The sequence below is a fragment of the Nyctereutes procyonoides genome, unplaced genomic scaffold (assembly GCF_905146905.1).
Source record: "Nyctereutes procyonoides isolate TBG_1078 unplaced genomic scaffold, NYPRO_anot_genome, whole genome shotgun sequence".
NCBI classification, from domain to species: domain Eukaryota; kingdom Metazoa; phylum Chordata; class Mammalia; order Carnivora; family Canidae; genus Nyctereutes; species Nyctereutes procyonoides.
Genome location: NW_026575082.1, coordinates 28,155,851 through 28,172,318, shown reverse-complemented (window position 1 = coordinate 28,172,318; position 16,468 = coordinate 28,155,851). Strand labels below are relative to the sequence as shown.

The following is a 16,468-nucleotide window of genomic DNA, read 5'->3' as shown; positions in this document are numbered from 1 at the left end:
GTTGGTGGATCTTTCATTCAGATTGCACTCTAACTTTCACTGAGGTTTGTGTTTATTCATTGAGTAACTATCTCCATGACCATTTTTGTATTCATCTGGTACAGTGAATGACATATGGTAGTTGCTCACTAAATATTTGCTGATGGAATGAGCAACACCTGCTATGTACAGAAAGGGGTAAGATATGGTACTGTCTTCAAACAGTTTATAGTCCCAAAGAAAAGAGTTGTACATCGATGACTCTGTATAAGGTTTAATGTGTTATGTTGAAGATAAAAATGATATTGTGGAAAGGGACATGATTTGGACAAGAGTATATTTGAGTTCATGTAATAGCTAAATCAGTAATAAGATACTACTGAGTTATTTTTTACAAATTAGTTTTGAAGTTATTTCATAAGTCAGGAAGCTAGGAGTTTGTTTTTTGTTTTTGTTTTTGTTTTTTTTTTTGGGTGCATGTCATTGCTTTTCAACATGTTGGAAAGTTTGGGTAGCCTAGGTGGCTGAGCGGTTTAGCGCTGCCTTCCGCCCGGGGCCTGATCCTGTTGACTGGGGATCGAGTCCCACGTCGGGCTCCCTGCATGGAGCCTGCTTCTCCCTCTGCCTGTGTCTCTGCCTCCCCCCCCCCCCTTTTGCTCTCGCTCTCTATGTGTCTCATGAATAAATAAATAAAATCTTTAAAAAAAAATGTTGGAAAGTTTGTGATGCCCCGGAGAGTTGTTAGGGGGTTGAAAGAATTGTGGTCTAGTATAGAGTTATCATTTAGAATAGGCAAGCTTGAGTTAAGAGCAGTTCTTAGAGTTACCTGGGTGGCTCAGGTAATTAAGATTCTGACTCTTGGTTTCAGCTCAGGTCATGTTCTCAGGGTTGTAGGTGGAGCGCCCTCACAAGGTCCACACTGGGCGTGGAGCCTGCTTAAGATTCCGTCTCCCTACCCTGTTCCCCCTTCTCTTAAAAGCAAAACAAAACAGTTCCTATTTAATGAGCTCTGGGGAAAGAAACGTTGTGATAAGGAGGATGACCTAAAGAAATTGTGCTGCTTTATTATTATACAAGTAATGTGCAGGTTTTACTTATTTTGCTTTAAAGCACAGATGACATTTTCCATGAAGTACTTTTCTGTACGTTAGAGGTGTTTTAATCATTACTATCTGAAATATCAGCTCAGCCATCTTAGAGGAGGGCTTTTAGAATACCTCCAAAAGAAATACAAAAGATTTAGGTGATTCTCCAACTTTGTCATCCATCAGAATCACCTGGAGGGCTTGTTAAAATGCTGGTCAGTGGGCTCCATTCTGATATGGTGGTTTTTAGTGGGTCTGGAAAGAGGCCTGAGAATTCATATTTTTAACATGGTTCTCATGCTGCCTGTCCAGTGACCAGACCACCCTTTGAAAACTACTAATTTTACAAGGGAGAATAGCAGTTCTCATTTTGACCACATAGTAGAATAATCTGGGATGCTTTTATAAAATATGTGTGTAGCCTTTACCCTAGATTTACTAACAGAATCACAATTTATGGGAGGTGATTCTGATTGTGAGTGGAAAAAAGGGTTAGTATGTGTGCCAATGTCCCTTGCCTGTCTGCCTTGCTATTTTACCTCTCCTGTCAGAGGTATTTCTACTCCAATTAATATATTGGCTTTTGAACTTTTTCGATTGTATGTATAACCAAAATAAAGTGCACCTTGACATACATGCGCACAAATGTTCTCTGTAGTTATGTTTTGTCACGTTGCCGTGAACAATGAATTAATGAGTACTGAACCATCGCTCCTAAAGAAGATATAAGGCTGGATTCCTGTGAAGCTCTGGTCACAGCATTTTCGACCACATCGATGTAAAATCTTGTTTTATGTATGTTTGTTTTAAAGATACTTTATTTAACATATACTGCAGTTTCTTGGCACTGAACTCACAACCAGTGGCACTCAAACTTGTGCCTGAATGAAGTTTGTCATACATATTTTCTCTGTAAGGCGCATCACAGCCTCTTGTGCTTAGGAACACTACACAGCACTTCACTACAATGACATCAACAAAACCTGCAAAAATGCAAAAAAGTGGCACTAAATAGAGCATTAGAAGCACACTTGTTTACAGTGTGAGAGCTGAAACAAGAAGCGTCACCTTATTTGACCTCAACTGGGAACAGATGATTGGGAGGGCTCAAATGCAGCTCTGTACATTCTTTGAATGACTGAGAGTACTGCATATAGTGATTTGGGGGGGGGTCACAAATTTTTGTGAGTACGTGAATTTGCAAATACAGAATTTGTAATGAGGATTGGCTATACATACGTGTTTTTTCCCTTTTCATTTCTATTTTGTTAAATGAGCTACTTAGTGATTTTATGGTAAACTAGATTCAGCCCTCAGCTTGAAAAATACTGTTATAATTCAGTAACATGTTGCATATTATTTATTAGTTATGCAATGATAAGTAGTAAGTGATATTAAACTATATGTATATGATTTCCTTCATTTAGAGAATTATAGGATTTAGTCTTGATAATAGGGAGCTGCGGTTTTGGAGGGTACATTGTTGGGTTTGTATTTGTGAAAGATTGTTGATGGATAGATTGTGGAGGGCAGTTCATGGGTGGCAATGGTTGGTGGTGGCGATGGCAGACTGCAGAGACTAGGCTAGCTATAAGGCCAATGCACTAGAAATGTGATTTCTAGTTATGTATTTTCAGCAGATTTGTGACAGAGTAATGACAATTTAGATGCCTTGTGGATTAAGGGATTTCAATTGAGTCTTAATTTTATATCAGAGATTTCATAATTGAAGTCTCTGGTACCTAGATAGACCTAATGGGGTTTGTGAACTTAACTGATTTTTTTAACCAGTTTTATATGTATGTGTCTTGATTACTCCATCATCAGATTATTAATGAAGTAAAAGACCTAGAGGAGGTTAAGAATTACATTTTAGTAGATAATACAGATTACTTTTTTCCGTTATTAATCCTAATTGCATATGAATCATAACATTCTAAGTTTTTGAGAATTCTAAGACATTGAAAAACCTTTAGACTGTTCATGTTATGAAATGCAGAATTTTTACAGAGCATGTCACTGAGAAATGTAAATGTACTGAGTATAGGGAAAATTCTTTGTTTTAAGCACTAAAGTAACATTTAGATATTGATTGCCTGTATTTCAGTGGATTTGTGTTTAGAAACAGTGGCATAATTCAGATTTGCCTGACTTGTTTTTTGCTCTTAGGACATTAATACAGCATAGGAAGGTACTCATTGTGTAGACTAGTAAAGCAGTACAGAATGATCACTGGAAATGTGCTCAGCCGTTTGAGTGTATCTTGAGCGTAGCTAATGTCTCTGTGAATTGGAAAACAAAACCCCAAAAACATCCACTTTATTTTATGTTTTTGAAAATACCTCTTCAGAAAATGAGTGGGAAATATCAGAGAGGCTGACAGAACAAGAGAGACTCATAACTCTGGCAAATGAACGAGGGGTAGTGGAAGGGGGGGTTGGGGTGACTGGGTGACGGACACTGAGGGGGACACTAGACGGGATAAGCACTGGGTGTTATACTATATGTTGACAAATCGGACTCCAATTAAAAATATACAAAAAAATGAAAATACCTCTTCATTATGACAGTTTTATATATATGCTTATTTGTAAAAAAATTCAGAATATACCCAAAAAGCATAAAGAAGAAAATACAGATCCCTTGCAATCCTAGCATTGAGATATCCATGGTTGACCTTTCGGTGGATGTAACTTCCTTCCAATGCTTTTGCCCCTCTGTACTTGTATATTTATAGGCACATATACACATGTAGGGGTATGTGTCTGTGAGAGACAGAGAGAGACATTTGCTTTTTAACTGGTTCCTTTCAGAATGAAAAACCTGTAGAAAGACTGGCCAAGTCTGAGTCATCTTGGCAATTATTAAATTAGCTGTAGTCACTGTAGCCTGAGAAGTGGATGGTATAAGAGAATAGCAGTTTGCATTTTAATCATTGATGTAAAGGGAGTTTGGAAGGGAGGAATAGTGATCCTCCAAAACAAGGGAATTTAAAGCATAAATACAGTTGTTTAAAAAATGCCTATGGGTTCGGCATTGATTTTAATTTGTTGATATTATAGACTTTGTTTCATTGTATATATTTATGGTAATTTAATCAGTTCATTCCTGCTGGATATTGGTTTTTGTGGAGGGGGGGGGGCACCTGGGTGGCTCAGTGGTTGATCCGCTCAGGTGGTGATCCCAGGGTCCGGGGATCGAGTCCTGCATCAGGCTCCCTCCTCACAGATAGCCTGCTTCTCCCTCTGCCTATGTCTCTTCCTCTCTCTGTGTCTCACATGAATAAATAACACCTTTAAAATAAAATAAAATTTCTTAGCATTTGGATTTATTTTTTGACTTCCTATTTTGTTTCATTGTGTAAAAGATTGACTTATATTTAACTTTTTTTGAAGATTTACTGTTTTAATCATTTCATTGTTTTATCTTTATATTCTTACTATTTTAAAAACTATATGGTGAGGCTAGTTACATCTCCCATTCCTATTGCTCTCCTTTTTCAGTTTTCCTTACATATTTTTCCACATGAACTTTAGATTTTTGTCTAACTCCAGGGAGAAGATGTTGGTGTTTTTTTATTGACATTTATCATACACTTATAATTAGCTTATAGTGAATTGACATCTTTCTGATGTTGACTTCTTGTCCAAGAACATGGTTTGTCTCTTGAACATGGTTTGTCTCCTTTGTTCGTTGAAGTCTACTTATGTTTATTTAACAGGAGCATTTTTTTTCCATTTGCTTTGGTTTTAGTTAAACTTATTTTTGGTTCAGCTTATTTCTAGAAATCTTACATACTTGGTTACTATTGTGTCACTTTTTTCCATTATACCTTATAACTTGTTATTGTTTGTATTTTAAACTATTTTTATATGTTAATTTTATATCTTGTGACTTTAAGTTACCTGATTATACTTGTTTCTGCATTGATTCTCTTGGGTTATTGAGATAAAGATAACGTATCACTTGCTCACAGAGATAGTTTACTTCTCCCGTTTTCAAATAGTATCCTTCTAATTGCCTTCCCTTATTTAAAATTTTTGTTGGAAATTACTTCCATTCCATGTTTAATAGTAGCGAAGATACTGGGCATCTTTGTTTCTTACTTCATTGTGACTGCCTCTAGCGTTTCTCTAGTAAATAAGATGTAAATTTCCCTGGATTGATTTATAGATGTTAGAAAATAAAATAGGGAGGGCATGTTAGAAAATAAAATAGGGAGGAGACCTGGGTGGCTCATTTGGTTGTGCATCTGACTTTTGATTTCAGCTCACATCATGATTTCAGGGTCATGAGATCAAGCTGGCTCTGCCCTGTGTGTGGAGCCTTGTTCAGATTCTCTCTCCCTTAGCCCCCCGCTGTGCTCACACACAGCTTTCTCTTTCTCAAAAAAACAAAAATTAAAGAAAACTGAAGTAGATCTAATAGGTATTATAAACATGTATATAATTCGCAAAAGTGTATGTCAAATCTCCAGTGTTTCTATCACAAATGAATCTCTAATATTTTCAAATGCCTTTTTGGATTTTTTTTTAATTTTTATTTTTTAAAAGATTTTATTTATTTATTCATGTGAGAGAGAGAGAGAGAGAGAAAGAGGCAGAGACACAGGCAGAGGGAGAAGCAGGCTCCATGCAGGGAGCCCAACATGGGACTCGCTCCTGGGACTCCAGGTTCATGCCCTGGGCTGAAGGCAGGCGCTAAACTGCTGAGCCACCCAGGGATCTGCTTTTTTGGAATTTATGGAAATTTCTCCTTCAGATCTGTTTATTATCAATGAATTATAATACTGAAATATCCCAGCATTTGTGGAATAAACTCCATTTAGTAATGAAGTATTACTCTTTTAAAAAATGTTTTTAGTCTCACTGCATTCTTCTCTGTAAAAGGAATTACAAACAGGTTTTGGCCTCTCATTGACCCAAGGTGGCCACTCTGTAACTTCTAACTAAATTTATATCTATTTAAGCAACCAACTCTGGCTGAGAATAGTGATTCACTCTCATTTCTAACTTTCCAGGAGATGGAATATGATTGGCCTAATTCAGATAAGGTATCTAGCCTGATTTAGTTGATGGTCTTTGGTTTGGTGTAAGGTGAGATGATTTAACAATTTGAGGATGGTAACCCACTTCTGGGGAGAGAGTGGACATTGGTGGGAGTGAGTCTGGCCCCTCAAAAGGTGTCTAATTGTAGTTTTGTATTTTACAAATACCATGTTTTTAGCAAAATTACAGGTTTTATTGAACAGACTAAGATTTCTTAAGTTGTATTCTATTACTGGATTACCACTGGCTTTCTTACTTATAGTACATGTTTTCAGTGGTTACTTGGAGTTAAGAAAGATCCTAAAGGGCCCTCTGAGTCACTTTCCACTGCCCACCCCATCCCAAGAGGGTAATATTTTTGGTAATATGCATACAGTTGCATATATCTAATTCTGACCTTCATTCCAGCGTTTGGGTTTTTTTCCCTATACCAAGCAATTCTCTGACACCAGGGAATACCCTACAATTTAAATTTAGCTCAATTCTGACACTGGAGATAACGTCTGATCCCATAGGTTAGGGGCTCAATTCTATAAGACTGCTCCCCTCCCCCACCTTCAGAAGCCAGTTACAAGTCCAGGTTGTCACCTGTGCATCTGACCAATTGATTATAGATTGGAGTATCCAATTACCCCCTCCTTGGGCTCAATTAATTTGCTAAACTGGCTCACAGAACACAGACACATTTTACTTGGTGGATTACTGATTTATTATAAAACAATAAAACTCAGGAAGAGTCCAGCAGAAGGACATGCATAGGGCAGTATATGGGGAAATGGGCATGGAGTGTCCATATCCTCTTGAAGCATGCCACTCTCCCGGCAGCTCCGTGTATACATCAGCTTGTAACCTGTCTAAACCTATTCCTTTCAGGGCTTTTTAAGGAGGCTTCGTTATATAGGTGTGATTGATTAGATCTGAGCCACTGGTGATTGATCTGCAGTCTGTAGCCCTTCTCCTCTTCCCAGAGATTAGGCGGTAGGACTGAAAGTTCCAACTCTCTAAGTCACATGTTGATTCTCCTGGCAAAGCCCCCATCTGTAGGTGCTTTCCGAAAGTGACCTCATAACATAAATTCAGATGTGTTTGAAAGGGATTTGTTTAGGAATATCAAGACACACTTACCACTTAGGAAATTCCAAGAGTTTTAGGAGCTCTGTGTCAGGAATGGGGACAAAGGCTGAATATATTTCTCTTTTCTTTTCTTTTCTTTTCTTTTCTTTTCTTTTCTTTTCTTTTCTTTTCTTTTCTTTTCTTTTCTTTCTTTTCTTGATTTTATTTATTTGAGAGAGCGAGAGAGAGAGAGAGAGAGAGAGAGAGGCCCAGACACAGCCAGAGGGAGAAGCAGGCTCCATGCAGAGAGCCTGATGTAGGACTCGATCCCGGGTCTCCAGGATCACGCCCTGGGCTGAAGGTAGTGCTAAACTGCTGAGCCACCCGGGCTGCCCTGAATATATATTTCTTGTTACTGTAGTATTATATGAAGTTTCAAAAATTAGAAATTATATATTTACAGTGACATTATTTTGTTTAGCTGGAAGTTTGAATTTGAAGATCTCTTTCTAAAACGGATTTATTGAGGTTTATTGATGAATAAACTGAATATAATTAACGTGTACAATTTGTTGACCTTTGTATACACCTGTAAAAACATTGTTACTACAGTCAAGATTAATGAACATTTCCATCACCGCTAAAAGTTATTTCCTCATGCTCCTTTATAAGCTTCCTGTCCTTCTGCAAACACTGATATGCTGTCACTGTAGATTAGTGGTTTGCATTTTCTAGACTTTTTATATAAATGGAGCCATAAAGCATATACTCTTTTTGGTCTGGTTTCTTTCACTCAGTGTAATTATTTGAGATTCATACTTACTATACCATGTATCAGTAATTCATGCTGAGAATTTTTATCGCTGAGTAAATTTTACGGGTATACCAAATAATCCACTCACTTGTTGATTGGTCTTTGGCTATGAACATTTGTGTGCATCTGTTTTCATTTGTTTTGAGTAAATACCTGGGGATAAAATGGCTTAGTTGTATGGTGAGTATATTAAAACTCTATAACTTTTCTAAAGAGCTGTTAAACTGTTTTCCAGAGTGGTTATACCATAAAGATACCTTTTCTGAGTTGCATAGTTGAGAACCTTGCTATTCAGAGTTTGGTCTGTGGATATGGCATTACCTAGGAGTTCATTAAAATTGCTTAATTTTAAGTCCCACCTGTTGAATCAAAAACATGCATTTTAAAAAGATCGCTAGGTGGTTCAAATGCACATTAAAATTTCAGAAGCTCTGGTTTGAAGCAGTAGTTCTCAATCTTTTTTTTTTCTGTAATATCTGAGGGTTTTGATATGCTTATATAAAATTCTCAAATGGGTCTGGGAGATGCTGGATGTTTTTAAGTCTGATAGGTGATATTGATAAGTGTATTCTGTGCCCCCACCACAATGATTACTTCTTTCATAGTGATTTTTACTTATGGCAGTAAAGTGTTTTTGTCTGTTGCCTATTTCAAATTTTGTAGTTTCTGGAGGAATTGCTTCCCAAGCATTTTTTCAAGTACGGAATTCTGTTGCCTGGCACAGTTTTTTTTTGTGGGTGAGATTCATTTTCATTTTGTGTCATTTCTTGGGTGAATGAATCCATTTGCTACCTTTTTTTTTTAATGTTCTTATTTTTACTTTGCATAACAAGTGATCTAATTCTTGGTGGTTTTCACATACAGGCATCTTGAAATTTTCTGTAAGAGTGCTCTGTTAGTATTTAAGAAATGCAAAATAATATCAGAAATGACTTTGTTAATCACTAGACAAAGTAGCCGGTTATCAAATAATGCTTTTTAAAGCCTTGTGTTATTGATTTATTTTGCTTACTGTTTTGAATTTTCTCTACTATTGCTTATTTCTGTTGTTGCTTGGATACTTAAGAGCAGGCCAGCCATTGATGTTACTGTCACCTTCCTCAATTATGTTGAAGGTCATGGTTTTAATCAGCATTGGGCAATTCTCAATTTAAAACAAGTTTTCAGAAAAGCAACAATTAGATAACGAAAGAGTAAACATTTGCTAACTTTATGAAGTGGAAGTCATTAGTGTTATGTAACTTCTAATTGAATTGTTTTCCAAAAGTTGATTTGTAAGTCAGGTATTTTAGAATTAAAATGGGTATGAAAAGATATTTGTATACAATAAGATTGCTCTCACTTTTACATTTCTGTTTTAAGATAGCAGTTATCTGGCCATTAAAGTCTCCTCACCCCCTTTCTTCATATCCCCACAGGCAGTTAAGATAGAGAAGCTATGGGTGATTCAGTTCTTATTCATTGAAAATTTAACACAGCTGTTTTTCAGAAGAGAAAAATCTTTCTGTGTTATTAAATTCTAAAAGGAATTTATGCAAATAGATATTTATCTGTTTAGTTGATAAATGCCTTTAAGTCCAGTTCTATAGAAAAAAAAAGAACCTTAGTGTAATGTGGTTGTTTATTGATTTTTAGCTAAAGCTGATGTATTTCTTTGGGAGCCAAAAATTAACGAAAAACATATCACTTTACTTACAAAGACCATATTTAGAGTATCTTCCTAATTTTAGGAGAGAAACATTCAGTATTTCACTTAAGTATGATGGGACTTTTGTTTTTGGTAGATCCCCCTTTATCAGATTGAAGAAATTCCTTTTTATATTTTTGGTTTTCTGAGAAGTTTTAAAAAGATGTTGGATTTTGCAAATGCTTTTTCTGTGTATAGAAATGATCATGGCTTTTTAAAGAATCAATCTGGTGAAATGTTGCATTCCTGGGATAAACCTCATTTGGTTATGTTTTATTCTTTTAGCATGTTGGATTCTATTTGCTAAATTTTTATTTAGGATGATTGCATCTTTGTTCACAAGGGATATTTGTCTGTAGTTCTCTTCTCCTGTAATGTCTTTTTCTGTTACTGGTATCAGAATAATACTGGCTTCATAAAATGAATTGGGAAGTATTCCTAACGCTTCAGTATTACCGAAAAATTTGCACAGAGTTGGTATTATTTTCTCCTCAAATATTTTGTAGAATTTGCCAATGAAGCCATCTGTCCCTGGAGTTTTCTTTGTATGAAGGATTTTTAACTATAGTTCAGTTTCTGTTCTTTCTGAGTGGGCTTTGGTAAAAGTTTGTTTCAAGGAGTTTGTCCTTTTCACTTTATTGATGAGTTTATTGTTAAGAAGTTCATGATACTCTCTAAGGTGATGTCTCCTCTCTTGCTCCTGACATTGGTCGTTTGTGTCTTCCCACTTTTTCCCTAATCAGTATGGCTAGAAGTTTATCAATTCTATTGATTTTGTTAAAGAACTAGCTTTTGGTTTAATCAATTTTTCTCAGTAGGTTTTGTTTAGGTTTCATTGATTTCCACTTTGATTTTGATCATTTCCTTTTTTCTACTTACTTGGGTTTTAATTTGCTCTTTTTCTAGCTGCGTAGGGTGGAAGTTAAGGTCATTGATTTGAAACCTTTATTTTAATATAAGTATTGAGTGCAGTACCTTTCCTCCTAGGTGCTGTTTTAGTGTATCTTGCAACTTTTTGTTTTAATTGTCATTCATTTTAAGATACTAATTTCTCTTTTGATTTCTTCTTTGACCCTGGGGTTATTTAGAAATGTGTTACTTAGTTTCCAGATACTTAGTGGTTTCACAGAGATCCTTCTGTTAGGAATTTCATTTTTCTTTTCTTTTCTTTTCTTTTCTTTCTTTTCTTTCTTTTCTTTCTCTTCTCTCTTCTCTTCTTTCTCTCTCTCTCTCTCTCTCTCTCTCTCTCTCTCAATTCTTGTAGACTTTTTTGAAATTTGTAATATGCTTTTCAGAGTATGTCCTGTCTTGGTAAATGATTCTTGTGAACATGAAAAGAAGGTATGTGCTGCCTTTGTTGGATGGAGCATTCTGTAAAAATCAGGTTAAGTTAGCTGTTAGTGTTATAGTCTACAGTATCTTTGCTGATTCTCTATTTGTTTTATCTATCATTGAGAGTATGGTATTAAAACCTCTGTAATTGTGGGTTTGTCTGTTTACTTTTGAAATTATACTGGTTTTTGTTCATGTATCTTGAAGCTTTGTTATTGAATACATAAGTGAGTAGGGTTGTTATGTCCTGTTGACTGATTTCTGTAAATATGATGAAATAAACTTTTCTTTAGTATGTTTAGTAATGTCTGCACCTAACATGGGACTTGAACTCATGACCCCAAGATCAAGAGCCACATGCTATTAACAACTAAACCGGCCAGGGGCCTCAATGAAATAAACCCTTGGTGATATTCTTTGTTCTGAAATCTATGTTGCATACCAATACGGTCACACAAAGTCTTTTTGACTAGTGTTAACATAGTATATATATATATATTTAGGTTCTAACCTATTTAAATCTATATTCAAAATGTGTTTCTTCGTATTCAAGCTGCAATTCAAAGGCAGCTTATAATAAGGATTTACTTGTTTTTATCTTGTCTCATAGTCTCTGTCTTAACAGTGGTGTTGACATCATTTGCATTTAACATGATTTTCTAATTAAGATTTTACACTTTTTATTTTTTATTTTTTTTAATTTTAATATGATTTTTTAAAAAAGATTTTATCTATTTACCATGAGAGACACAGAGAGAGAAAGGCAGAGACAGAACCAGGCTCCATGCAGGGAGCCCGATGTGGGACTCGATCAAGGGACCCCAGGATCACGCCCTGAGCTGAAGGCAGGTGCTCAACCGCTGAGCCACCCAGGCACCCCTTATTTTTTTATTTTTTAACTTTTTTGTTTGGAGTTCAATTTGCCAACTTATAGCATATCCCTAATCAGCTATACTGATATATCAGCCATACTGATATAGCATATCACCCAGTGTTCATCCCATCAAGTGCCCCCCTCAGTGTCCATCACCCAGTCACCCTAACCCCCGCCCACCTCCCCTTCCACTACCCCTTGTTCGTTTCCCAGAGTTAGGAGTCTCTCATGTTCTGTTTCCCTCTCATTTTCCCACTTATTTTCTCTCCTTTCCACTTTAATCCCTTTCACTATTTTTTATATTCCCCAAATGAATGAGACCATATAATGTGTGTCCTTCTCCAGTTGACTTACTTTACTCAGCATAATACCCTCCAGTCCCATCCACGTCAAAGCAAATGGTGGGTATTTGTCGTTTCATTTTATTTTATTTTATTTTATTTTATTTTATTTTATTTTATTTTATTTATTTTATTTATTTTATTATTTATTTATTTTATTTTATTTTATTTTATTTTATTTTATTTTATTATTTTTTTTTGTATTTGTCGTTTCTAATGGCTAATATCCCATTGTATACATATACCACAGCTTCTTTATCCATTGTCTTTCGATGGGCACCGAGGCTCCTTCCACAGGTTGGCTGTTGTGGACATTGCTGCTATAAACATTGGGTTGCAGGTGTTTTGGTGTTTCACTGCATCTGTATCTTTGGGGTAAGATTTTACACTTTTAGAACAGCTTTAGGTTCACAGCAAAATTGAGGGGAATGTACAGAGATTTCCCATATATCCCCTGTCTTTACACATACATAGCCTCCCCCATCATCAGCATCCCCCATGAGTGTTACAATTAGTGGACTTATAACCCCCAAAGTCCATAGTTTACATTAACATTCTATGGGTTCAAACAAATGTATGACATGTATCTGTCATTATTGTATGTATGATACACAGTATTTTCAGTGCCCTAAAAACCCTTTGTGTTCCACCTGTTTATCAATACCTCCACAGCCACTGATCTTTTTTTTTTTTTTTTTGCCACTGATCTTTTTACTGTCTCTATTTTGTATTTGCAAAACATCATTTAGTTGGAATCCTACAGTACTAGCCTTTTCAAATTGGCTTCTTTCACTTACTAGTATGCATTTAAGGTTCCTCCATGGCCTTTCATGGCTTGATAGCTCATTTCTGTTTAGCACTGAATAATATATCCTGTTGTCTGGATGTGCCACTGTTTATCTACTCACTGCCTAAAGGACATCTTGATTCTTTTTTTTTTTTTTAAGATTTTATTTATTCATTCATTCTAGACACACACACACACACAGAGAGAGAGGCAGAGACACAGGCAGAGGGACAAAGAAGCAGGCTTCACGCAGGAAGCCCAACATGGGACCCCATCCCGGGTCTCCAGGATCACGACCTGGACTGAAGGCGGCGCTAAACTGCTGAGCTACCCGGGCTGCCCGACATCTTGATTCTTTCAAATTTTGATAATTATGAATAAAGCTGCTGTAAATACCCATGGACAGATTTTTATTTGGTCACAAGTTTTCAACTCCTTTGCTTAAGTATCAAGGGTGCAGTTGTTGGAGTATATGCTAAGAGAATGTTTAATTTGATGAGAAACTGCCAAACTGTTTTTTCTAAAGTGGCCCTTACCATTTTGCATCACCACCAGTAATGAATGAGAATTCTTGTTGCTGTACATCCTTGCCAGCATTTAATGTTGTCAGTGTTCTGAATTTCGGCTCTCTAATGGATGTACAGTGGTATCTCATTTTAATTTGCTTTTCCCTCCTGATAAGCCATATGGAGCATTTTTTTCATATATTTATTTGCCATGTGTATATCTATTTTGATAAATTGTGTGTTAAGGTCTTTTGCCCATTTTTTAATCAGGTTGCTTGTTTTCTTATTGTTGAGTTTTAAGAGTTCTTTGTATGTTTTGGATAACAGTCCTTTATCAGGTTCTTTTCCTCAGTTTGTGGCTTATCTTTGCACTTCTTTTTAATCTTAAGTGTTTTTTTTTCCACAGAAGTTTTTAATTTTGATGAAGTCTAATTTACCAGTTTCTTTCATGACTGGTGTCTTTGGTGTTGTATTTAAAAAGTCATTGCCAGGGGTGCCTGTTGGCTCAGTCCGTTGAGTGTCTGCCTTGGACTCAGGTCATGATCCCAGGGTCCTGAGCTTTTCCCTCTTCCTCTGCTACTCCCCACCGTGCTCTCTTTCTCTTTCAAATAAATAGATAAAATCTTAAAAAAATAAAATAAAAAGTCTTTGCCATACCTAAAGTCACCTAGATTTTCTCCTGTGTTGTTTTATAGGAATTTTGGCATTTTACATTTAGGTTTATGATCAATTTTGGATTAAGTTTTGTAAAGTTGTAAGACCTGTGTCTAGGTTTATAATTTAGCATGTGGATGCCCACAGTTTTTTTTTTTTTTTTTTGCCCACAGTTTTTCAAGCACCATTTGTAGAAGACTTTAAAAATCTTGTTTGTTTGTTTATTTATTTATGAGAGCATGATCATGGTGGGGAGGGACAGCAGGAGTGGGAGAGAGAGTCCTAGGCAGACTCTGTGCTGAGCGCAGAGCTTGAGGTGGCAGCGCTCAGTCTCACTATCCTGAGATCATGACCTGAACTGAAACCGAGTCACATGCTTAACTGACTGCAAACCAGGTACCCCTTGTTGAAGACTTACTGAGTTTTCTTATCCATGAACATGAAATATTTATTTATTTAGTTTTTCTCTGCATTTGTTTTTCAGAACTTTGTAGTTTTCCCTCAAGATATTGTACATACTTGTTAGATTTACACCTAAGTATTTCATTTTGGGAGATACTATGGTAAATAAACTATTGTATTTTTAGTTTCAAATTCTACTTATTCTTTGCTGGTATGTAGGAAAGTGATTTACTTTTGTATTTTAGCCTTGAATCTCGCAGCCTTGTTAATATAATCACTTACTAGTTTGAGGAATATTTTGTCATTTCCTTCAGATTTTCTGCATAGATGATCATAATATCTGTAAACAAAGTTTTGTCTTTTTTTTCCTCCCAGTCTGTATACTTTTTATTTCCTTTTCATGTCTTATTTTACTAGCTAGAACTTTCGGTATGATGATGAAACAAAGTGATGAAGGGACATTCTAGCTTTGTAACTTACTTGGTGGGAAAGCTTCAAGTTTCCCACTGTTTTTTTTTTTTAATTTTTTTTAAAATTTTTATTTATTTATGATAGTCACAGAGAGAGAGAGAGAGAGGCAGAGACATAGGCAGATGGAGAAGCAGGCTCCATGCACCGGGAGCCCGACGTGGGATTTGATCCCGGGTCTCCAGGATCGCGCCCTGGGCCAAAGGCAGGCGCTAAACCGCTGCGCCACCCAGGGATCCCCAAGTTTCCCACTGTTAACTATGATGTTAGCTATAGATGTTTTGTAGATAGTCTTTGTGGAATTGACACACACCTCTATTCCTAGTTCAGTAAGATTTAATATGGTTTTCGTTATGATGAGGTTTCACTCTGTCATCTGCTGTTTTCTGTTTCTTTTTTCAGTAGGCTCTGTACCAGTATGTGGCTTAAATTTATAACCCCTAGATCAAAAGTTGCACGCTCTCCCAACTGAGCTAGCCAGGCGCCCCTAAAAAATACTGAACACTTCATGAATTTGTATGTCATCCTTGTGCAGGGGCCGTGCTAATCTTCTCTGTATTATTCCACTGTTAGTGTATGTGCTACCAAAGCAAGCACTATTTTGTTTCTTCTGGTTGTTTTCTTTCTCTCTTATTCTGCCTTCTTTTGGATTTTTTTTTTTTTTTAATGATTCTGTTTTATCTGTTTTGGGCTTATTTGCTGTAACTTTTTTTTTGTCTTTTGTTTAAGTGATTGATACAGGGCATGGTTGTTGGAAGAGTCTGATTTATTTCCCAGGGGACATTTGGAAACATTTTTTATTTTCCTACTGTAGCAGGTGGGGTGTGTTACCAACATATCATGGGTAGAAGTCAGGGGTGCTGCTAAACATCCTCCAATGCACAAGGCAGCCTCCTACAACAAAGACGTACCTTTCCCAGATTGTCATTAGTGCCAAGATTGAGAAATTCTGATTTATAGTTTACGATATACAGATCTTTCTTGATTTGCAATGAGGTTATGTCCTAATAAACTCATTGTAAGTTGAAAATATTGTAAGTCAAAATGTATTTAATGTATCTAATCTGAACGTCATGGTTTAGCCTAAAACCTGTACTCAGAACACTTATATTAGCCTATAGTTGGGCGAAGTCAACTAGCACAAAGTCTTTTATAGTCAAGTTTGGAATATTTCATGTAATTTACTGAATACTGTACTGAAAGTGAAAAACAGAATTGTTGTATGGGTACAGAATGGTTGCAAATGTATGGGCTGTTCATTGTCATGATTGTATGATAGACGGGGAGCTGTAGCTCACTGCTTTTTTAATTTTATTTTTTATTAAAGATTTTTAAAATTTATTCATGAGAGACACACAGAGAGGCAGAGACATAGACTGAGAGAGAAACAGGCTCCCTGTGGGGAGCCTGATGCGGGACTGGGTCCCCAGATCCGGGA

The 16,468-nt window shown here is 36.3% G+C and overlaps 1 protein-coding gene and 1 non-coding gene across 3 annotated transcripts in view; one reads left to right on the top strand and one right to left on the bottom strand.

Moving 5' to 3' along the window:
* Nucleotides 1-16,468, top strand: part of LOC129514576 (enhancer of polycomb homolog 2) — a 118,811-nt gene that overhangs the window by 14,692 nt on the left and 87,651 nt on the right. The window lies entirely within an intron of this gene.
* LOC129514662 (U6 spliceosomal RNA) lies at nucleotides 15,521-15,627 on the bottom strand. Its single transcript, XR_008665475.1, has one exon. It is a non-coding gene; the product is annotated as a U6 spliceosomal RNA (small nuclear RNA).